Raw genomic sequence first — 10,390 nt, 5'->3', positions numbered from 1 at the left:
GCTGACCCTGCAATCTGACCCCAGTGTCAACAAAATCTGGTATATGAGGGAAAAAAATGTTATTGTACTGTACACATGTATATGTATATATGACAAAAAAGGAGAGAGTGTTTTCTCCAAAGATGTGTCCATCAATGTTGTGGTTATAATAATTAGAGTGTGACACCCGTGACTGTGATGCTTTGCTTGCCAGGAAACCTATTTTGTGATAAAGGGAAAGAAAGAAAGGAAATAGAATTTGCTTTTTTATTTGGAAATTCCCACCATAGGGAGGAGCACATAAACTGTGGGTGGACCCTGATAACCACATGAGACAAGGCAACCTCATGCTCACCATTTCATAAACATATAGCAACAATACAACGATTAATTGCAAGCATACAGCAAGGGTAAAACAGGATTAGTTTTTTTTTTTTTTCTTCAGATTGAACCACCACATCTGTCTGGAGATTAGAAATGGATAAAGAAAGTATTTGTCTTACAACAGGGGACACCAGGCATGTCCACTCTATCTCTGGATACTGACCCAAATTATGCCACAGTGGTCTCTCTGGACCAGGGTGAAGATAAATCCATGGGCTCATCTAAGTTATCATCCCAAGCCAGGAGGCAGCTAAATGGGCATCTAAGGATCTGCCACAGCCTTTCAAGATCAGACTCGGACTTGGCTGCGTCTCCCACCTGTGAGGAGGAAATGAATCTTGGTGGAAAGAGTGAATCAGTTTTCAATTACAAGACAGAGAGGTCCCAAATGAAGCGACTGCCTTCATTCACCTCTGAGTGGGATGAGGTAAGGCTTAGAACTGTTGAAACGGAAGTAAAAGTGTGAGATGATGGTGTATAGAAGAGGAGGTGGAATAAGGTAGCAGACAAGATATTGCAAGTGCCTGTGGCTGAGCATTGAATGCATGGCTGGGCCCATCGCTCCCTCCTGCTTGCTCCTCCACATTGGACATGGCGTAGAGGGCTAATTGGGCCTAAGCTGTCATTCCACATCTTCTCAAGGCACCTTCCCAAGGGTCAGCCCACGCTTAGCACACAACTGCTTTTCCCCATTTCCCTCCCCTTTCCTTTCTTGTTTCTTTCTTTTTCTTAAAGGTTTTAGTGTTGATCAAAACCAAGACTGCTGCCCTGACATTCCGACCTGTTTTATTAACAATTTGCACACTGTGGGTGACTATTAACTGTGTACCTGTTGATAAATATGCTAACATGCTGTTTATCTGCATGTCATATTTGCTGCAAAGAGAAAAAACCCTTTCAGTGCCTTGCTTTCACACAATAAGTATAATGTGGATCTATTATATGCCTGCACTAGAGGGATACAAGTCTCTTTTGAAGGGGAGGCTCAGGGTGAAGTTGTCAAGACAGGCTGATTTGATACCTGTCTCTCCTGATGCTTAAAGCTAAACTAAATTAAAAACAGCATTCTTATGGGGTTAAACGTGATCTCATTATACAAACGCATGTGTGGAGAAAGTGTTTGCAGACATTTGTTATAAACATTGCCAAAATGAGCTTGGGCTACCCAGGTAGACATCTGACATTTAGCCCAACATTAAACTAATAAGCCAGTTTAATGTCTTTTAAATGTAGAGGTCAAAGAAATACTAGTCATTGCAATAGATGGCATCCCAAACACTTCTGCGTTTAACAGTATGTCAAACTGCTTCTAAAACATTAATTTTAAATGTTTAATGTTAAGTTAGAGCTATGGTTTTAAATCTTTGGGTTCATTGCCAACGTTTGACATTGGAAATTGAAGGTCAATGCCACCGAAAGATGGGTCAACATCAGTTTGCTACCTTGGCATGCATTTATTAGTTTATAACAATACAATTCATTGTGTGTAGTGCAATTATTATTATTATTTTTTCATATATTTTTTTCAGTTCCCTATTATAATCCTCTGTTGCCTGTTCCATCACACATTGGCACTACTGGCTTTACAACAGCAGCATTAGTGGATTCTTACAACAAGCCAAACCACGTTGACTTAACATGTTACTCCACTGCTTGTGCTGACACCTTAAAAATCTGTCTGACCTCACTTTCTTTAGACACAACCAATTGTGTATAAGTGCCAGGCCAGGCACTTGAAATTTAAGAGCTCAAACTTTCTGCAGTGATGGGCTAGTGTATTAGACTACCATGGCATTCTAGCATCTCATATAATTAAAAATAATGGCCACAACTTAGAAGGTTGTAGGGGTATGATCATTGGGTTGTACCCATGACTTAGTAAGGTAAGGCTTGGCAACTCGATTCTTTTATTTTGGCCACAGCTAACATAAAGCGTACAGAATCTAATATATGCTCACGGGGGAATTTAAGTAAATAACTGTCCAGGAAAGGTAAGCCAAGCTTTATATAAATAGCTTAATTATATTGAAAAAAAAAAAAGAATATATATATATTAAATATATAAATATATTGGGACAGTGGTAGCCTAGTGGGTAGAGCTTTTGGTCCTTGAGCAGGCCCTTAACCCTGATTGCTCCAGGGGTGCAGTACAATGGCTGACCCTGCGCTCTGACCCCAGCTTCCAAACAAGCTGGGATATGCGAAGAAAGAATTTCATTGTACTGTACATCTGTATATGTATATATGACAAATAAAGTATATCTTCTTCTTCTTCTATACGCTAATGCTCCAAGTGTTCACCCAAACCAGGCTATATCATCTTTCTATATCTCGTTACCATGCCTTACTAAGTCGTGATCACACATTATATTTATTTATGTGCCTCTGTATTATATTGTATTTTTTTGGGACATTTAGGATTATATATTCTAAACTATGTTTGATTCCCCTCAATAAGATAAGAATTTTGTCATCCTCTAATGTTTCTTTAGATGCGGCTCTATATGACAAATATTAAATAGAGGACTTAATAAAGGCACATAGTGATGTTTAGTGAAAGTTTTATATTTTGTCAGGCAGGTCTGAGGTGGAGTGTCCGGCTCACAGGGTCATCCTGTTTTTTATTAGTCCACCAGTGCTGTTTCCCCTCCAGGTTTAAATTCACATTTTCCTGGGAAATAAATCTGACAGCAATAGCCTTGAGTTACACAGGCATTTGCAGTAAAAGTGAGTAAGACAGAAGTTAATCTATAGGTAACATGGGTAAAGCTACAGATCTTTTTGTATTTTATTTATTACTTATTCATACTGCTTGATTCTTATCCGGGTCATGGTGGGGCCAGGTTGTTAATTCATTGTGCCACATAATCATGCCTTCACAATTATTCACAGGGCAAAATAGACAATCCACATTCTGCATGTTTTTAGGCAGGTGAAGGATTTAAATTTGGTCTGAAGTATGAGTGAGTATGAATAAGTCTGTTGTGTAGCGTCTTGAGTGCTATTTCTAGTGTGTATTTTCATCTTGTGTTGCCTTGTGTTCCTGGAATAAGCTTCAGATCACTGTGACCCTGACCCGGATAAAGCGATTACTGAAATTATTGAGTGAATAAATGAGTCAGAAGTGATCGTAATTAAAGTCCTGCCCTGTAGGTGGCACTAGTAATCACACATCAAGCATTAGTTATTTGATAACGTAATGCTACTATTACAAAAATTGGTGGTGCATATGTGGTTTATTTCTCAGTAATTACAGGCACTGTGTGTTTTACTGTGTGTACATTTCTGTTTACCTTTAAAAACATACAGTAAGGTGGCTTAACTGCTTGTATGTATTTACTTCATGTACAGGGAGGGCTCTCACTTTGCACACAGTGCTCATCATGACCAGGGTAAAATAATTACTGAAATTATTGAATTAATAAATGAAGCCCGAGCTTTGCATTGACACATCTTGTAGAGTGGAAAGTCATAAAAAAAAAAAATCATTACAAATAATTTACAAGTGGCATGGTGTTGCAGCTGGTGGAGTGGGTGCCACACATCAACATGGATTGAGGGAACTTAGGTTTGATTCTCAGCACCAGTCAACATGTAGAATGTTGATGGACTTTTTATATTGCTACTAATGTATGTGTAAATGTGTTGTACTATAAAATAATCTTTCTAGAGAAAGGAATTGAACCCAGGACCTTCTTGCTGTGAGGTGACAGTGCTAACCACTGAGCCACATAGTTATGTTGATGAATTCAATACCTGACACTTAACTGCATATCTGCATAGAATTGATGTATGGCTCTCTTTTTGAGTATTAATTATTATTTTTATTTTTTTTATGTCATGTTTTACACACTTTGGTTACATTCATGACAGGACAGGTAGTTACTCGTTACACGGGCGGCATGGTGGCTCACAGCAAGAAAGTCCTGGGTTCGATCCCCTGGTGGGGCGGTCCAGGTCTCCCCGTGTCTGCGTGGGTTTCCTCCGGGAGCTCCGGTTTCCTCCCACAGTCCAAAAACATGCAAGTGAGGTAAATTGGAGATACAAAATTGTCCATGACTGTGTTTGATATAACCTTGGGAACTGAAGAATCTTGTGTAATGAGTAACTACTGTTCCTGTCATGAATGTAACCAAAAGTGTAAAACATGACGTTAAAATCCTAATAAAACAAACAAACAAACTTGTTACGCAAGACTCATCAGTTAGACAACAGTTACTACAGATCGTGTCTTAAAGGTCTTATTAATAGAAAATGTGATGTAACACAGTGGTAAACATACCACCGTCCCAACTTCTTTTTGAGTGTGTTACAGGTATCAAATTCTAAATTTGTTTTATAAGGTTGGTCAGTGAAAACATGTTATTGTATTTTGTCAGTTAAGTAAAGGTTTAATTTCAGTTATTGGTTTTATTGCAGTTTACAAAATATCTTAACTTTTCCAGAAATTAGGGTTGTATTTAAAATAGGTAATTTCACACATTAAATTAAGCTAATGACTTGTATTTTAATGATTTAATTTTTTGCATTGCTGCCATATGACTGGCTGATTACATAATTACATAAAAGTGCAGGTTTATAGGCGTCTCTATTAAAATGACTCTGTTGAAAGAATATATCCTGCATATACACACTATTTAACTAAACAAACATATGCTTTGCTGTATGACTGCATGACTGTGCCCTGTCTGCACAAAGCTAATTTGATGTGAAGGAAGGCCAGTGACCTGGTCAAAACCCTGACCTCCTATTCTATTAATTAAACACCTTTATGGCCACAAATTCCCACACAATTTAACTCAGTAATTATACCCATGTTTTAGAAAGGATGACCAGCTTCCTTACTTCTGACAAACAGGTTTTTATGGGGCTCACTTGTAATTATTATATTATTTGAGATGTATTTACTAGTACTCAGTAATGGCAAAATATAGAATATAGATTTAAATCTGTTTTATGTGAGTATTGTTAGCACATAACTAACAGCTTGGCTATTGATTGTGATTGGATTAATGACTTTAACTGAAATGTACTGTAGTTTTCATCTTTTTTTTTATTTAGTTTTTTTTCCCCAGAAACACTTGGTTAGTCTCTTGGTTAGTCATTTAAAATAAAAATGTATCTTGTTCACTGTAATGCCTAATGACATAATCTGTTCAATCAAAATCCTACTTCATATGGAAGTTTTAATTCAGGGTATTTTTAAGAGTTTTCTCATGCTTTATCCACTCCCTCTTTTTATTTTAATGAAAAGAAGGGCCAAAATAGAAACTAATTATGTTCTACCGACTACATGTGCTTTTTAAATGATCTTGACAAGGCTTCGTTAGATTATTCCTGCACTCTGTGCCATCAGTCCATTACTTAAGATTGCTGCTGGCTCTCACATCTTCACTCGATAGTGTAGACCTTGTTTGACACCCCTTATTACTGGCTTTGCAGAAATAATAGCGTTTTAGAATTTAAAAGCCTTGGAACCTTGAGGCTTAGAGCTATGACTGCTCTAACTCATGTAACTGTCTCTAACCATTCTTTAATTAAATTATTTTTCTCTTTTTCTCTTTTTCTTTCCATATTTCAGCATTATAATTCCTGACTCCAGTTTGTAAAAAAATGATTTCAGATTTTCATATGCGTTCTCATGTATTAGGTTTAAGGTTTAAAATGCAGATATAAAACATGGTACAATATGCATGGATTTACTGAGCCATGGCCAGCTTCTGTATTCTTCAGTGCTTTTCAGTTGCCTCATTCTGCTATATGTTAAGCATTTATTCACCAAAACCAGATCAGATTGTTTTTGAAATCTATGACATTTGTTGTAAACACTACCCAACCATGTTAACGCTGTAGTCCATCTTTTATTTAGCATATACACTTATTTCCAAGATCCTCATGAAGTAGCACCCAATATCATTAAAATCAGTTTCAGTGCCCAGGTGGCGCAGCGGGATATTCCGCTGGCACACCAGCGCAGAGATTCGGAACTCATCAGTCTATGTGGGTTGGGTCTTCAAAACGCTGTATAGGGACCCTGATTGGCAGATAGAGAGGCGCCTGTGCAGAGTGAACAGAGGGTTTTGCTAAGGGCTGCGCGCAGGTCGGAGGAGGCGTGAACAGCAATAAGCATACCTCGACTGCAATCAGGGATCCCTCATCAGCAGAAGACAAATTGACTTCACTAAATTGGGGAGAAAATGCATAAATAAATAGAAAAAAAAATCAGTTTCTGTTAGTTATGACCTTCATTTTCTTTCAGTATGAATGGCCAACGACCGTACGACAATATACAATTATTTCTTTAATGTGCAACTCACCAATGTCCAAATTACACTATTATTTTTTCTTACATTCACACAAATATTTGAAACTATTTTGATGCTGTTTAAACAATAAAGAGACAGTTAAAATTTTGTGTAACAACATATACTTTCTAAATTATTTTGTGTTTATATTCGCAGAAGAGATGAGCAATTAATGAACAAGACTTTGTTTTTTTGGTGTGATTCGATTTAGGCATTGTTGAGGCACTGGTTATTTGACAGGTTATAATATAAAGCTCTAATTTATTAAAACCATGAGAGATCCGAAAAGGTGGAAATCGGATGATGCTAAATCCGGATTATAAGCTCTCTTTCAGTCTCTCAGACATGACCAGTTACTACTCCTCTCGCCCTAGCTTTTTCCAACAAAAATATATAAGTGCTGAAACTTTTTGAAGATCCCTCGTATTATAGTATGTTGTGTATTATGCTGGTAATAAGAAACATCTTCTAATCATGAATTGTGTAAAAATCCTTGTGTTTAATTCATTTGGTTTAAATGTGAATTGGAATTGGCCTCTGCAATTACGAATAAAGTCTAGATGCTAATTACATTTACTGCAATTAGTAGATGCTTATATTCTAATTAACTTAACATTGTGACTAAATACATTTTAAGCAGCCTTGCTCAAGGGGTCAACAATGGCAACTTGACTGTGGTGGGACTTCAACCAGCATTCATCTGATTGCTAGTCCAGTACCTTATAAAACTGGTGATCTTTACATAATACATTTTTATATTAGGGAAAAAAAAAAAAAAAAAAAAAAGTAAGAAAAAATACATTTAAAGTTAGTTTTGCAGTGTTAACCTTTAATTTGGCATTTGGCAAGTGTATTTCAGATAAGAAGAGAGATCATATTTGATTGAATTTGCTTTGACGAAAATGTGGTTTATTAGGATGCCTTTATTTGTCAAATATACATATGTTAGCCAATGTACGGCGCCCCTGGAGCTGAGAAGGTTAAGAACCATGCTCAAGGGCCCAACAGTGGCTGCATGGCTGAGCTGGGATTCAAACTCTCAACCTTTTGACTACTGGCTCAAAGCTCTACCCACTAGGCTACCACTGTCCCAGGGATTTGTTTAAAATATATACCTATATTATTTATCTTTGTTTTTTAATTTAATAAACTTGTTAAGTAAGTATAACAAATGACTCAAATCAAGCATTCCTTGCTTGCTGGGTGAGCTGCACTATCACAAAGTTGAATAACGTAAGGGTGAGGGTAAAGGTAAGATGGGGTGGGGTGATCCAATCTAGAATGTAAGTAGGTTAATTCAGAGTGGGAATGTGAGCTTTAGGGGATGTTCCATGTTGGCCTTGGTGTCTGACTGCTACATAAATCTAGAAACATGATTAAACTTCTTGCTCAGAGCAGTTTTTACACACTAAATACTGCATCAAAAAGCTTTAGATAGTTTAGTTTTCTAATAAAATGGATTACATGACAGCAAACACTAAAATACTTACTGATTGGACGCTTTGTCTTTGGCAGAACTGTGGTGGCCTGGGAACTTATCCTTGAAACCATGGTGCTAGGCAGTAATACGAATCAGACAGGGAACCAACAATTACAGTGCATTGCAAACTAACACTTTAATACTCAAATATAGAAGTAGCCAATCCAGCTTTTGGATTGTTATTGGGAGATTGAATGAACTGAGGTCATGCATACACAGCAGAGAAAACAATGCCAAACATCAAATATCAAACACAGGTCTATCTGGAGCTGTCAGTACTATTAATTATGATTAAAAGATAGGCAAATATATGTAAGTGTTAGCATGGTCTTCACAAAATCTTATAGCTTTTTGTATGCTGTTGCTCTTGTGATTATTAGAATGAACCAATTAATTAATTATAGTATTAACATTTATAGTGATTCATTTATTAATTTGCAATTAAATGCTCTGCCATTTTTAAAAATATGCCACATCAAAATAATCTGTTTTTGTAATTCCCTCCACCAGATTAAGAAGATCTTGACATTGATCGACAACGACATTGAACTCTCCCAGGTACATCAGCCAGCTCCCACAGGTACAGTAAATTTAAAATGTTCCCTTAAACGAACTAGGTGAAAGTTTTCAGCTCTCTCTGCTCTCTCTGCTGTTTTGTGGGGATGATCAGATAGCCTCAAATAATAGCAATGAGCATTTTGTGTCATAAAATACATAGTGATCAATACATTCTCAGAACAGTGACCATAGTTGTTTACTTAATAAAAATTGGATCTTCCAAAAAACAAGTATTGTATGTACACATGTAAGGAACATGTATGTCTTGTGATTTTACATGAGAGCTTTTTTTCTGTAAGTAAATTACCAAAACTGATGATATATACACGACAGGGCAGCCTTGGGCGGCCAAGGCTCAGTGATGCACGTGGGGAGCGAAGGCTGGCCTGTGTGTTTCGATCCAACAGATGAGCTACTGTAGCTCAAACTGCTGAAGAAGTTAATGCTGGTTCTGATAGAAGGTGTCGGAACACACAGTGCATCACAGTTTGTTGCGTATGGGGCTGCATACCCGCAGACCAGTCAGGGTGCCCATGCTGACCCCTGTCCACCGCCGAAAGCGCCAAAAATGGGCACATGAGCATCAGAACTGGACAACGGCGCAATGGAAGAAGGTGGCCTGGTCTGATGAATCACGTTTTCTTTTACATCACGTGGATGGCCGGGTGCGTGTGCGTTGCTTACCTGGGGAACACATGCCACCAGGATGCACTATGGGAAGAAGGCAAGCCAGCCGAGGCAGTGTGATGCTTTGGGCAATGTTCTGCTAGGATAACTTGGGTTCTGCCATCCATGTGGATGTTAATTTGACATGTACCACCTACCTAAGCATTGTTGCAGACCATGTACACCCTTTCATGGAAACGGTATTCCCTGATGGCTGTGGCCTCATTTAGCATGATAATGCGCCCTGCCACAAAGCAAAAATGGTTTGAGGAGCACAACAACGAGTTTGAGGTGTTGACTTGGCCTCCAAATTCCCCAGATCTCAATCCAATCGAGCATCTGTGGGATGTGCTGGACAAACAAGTCCGATCCATGGAGGCCCCACCTCACAACTTACAGGAGTTAAAGGATCTGCTGCTAACATCTTAGTGTCAGATACCACAGCACACCTTCAGGGGTCTAGTGGAGTCCATGCCTTGACAGGTCAGGGCTGTTTTTGCAGCAAAAGGGTGTGTGTGTGTGTGCCATGTGTCTTATTTTATCTATCTTAAGTGCAGAGTGGAGAGGCATAAGGACTTCAAAAGAAGTGTAAATGGAAAAAGGTCCACATTCAGATAACAATACCAAACCCCTGTGGGTGGTAAGGGTCACATGCATTGTTTGCCATAGCTTGTGAAAATTGGAAACATTAAGGGGGCACATCAGTGGAGTGTGTATGTGTGTATGTGGACTGTGACATCTGGATGTGGTGCATTTTGCTGACTTAACATTTAACATGCAGTCCCAGCCCCCCAAAGGTGCAGTACCATGTTCACAGACGTAATCCCTTTGATAATGTACCAAATGTACTATGGTATATGGCATGGCAGTGATTGAATTTTTTATAGAGACAGTGCACAAGCTCTGGAAGCACTTAAGTATGCGAAGAAAAAAGGCAGAGGGGGTAGAACACGGGGACAAAAACAATTTCCCCCATTTTTTGTCTTATTCTCGAGTTGATCCTGGCAAACAGGTTTGC

Source organism: Trichomycterus rosablanca, chromosome 6 (assembly GCF_030014385.1).
Source record: "Trichomycterus rosablanca isolate fTriRos1 chromosome 6, fTriRos1.hap1, whole genome shotgun sequence".
Lineage (NCBI taxonomy): Eukaryota > Metazoa > Chordata > Actinopteri > Siluriformes > Trichomycteridae > Trichomycterus > Trichomycterus rosablanca.
This window is presented reverse-complemented; position numbering follows the sequence as displayed.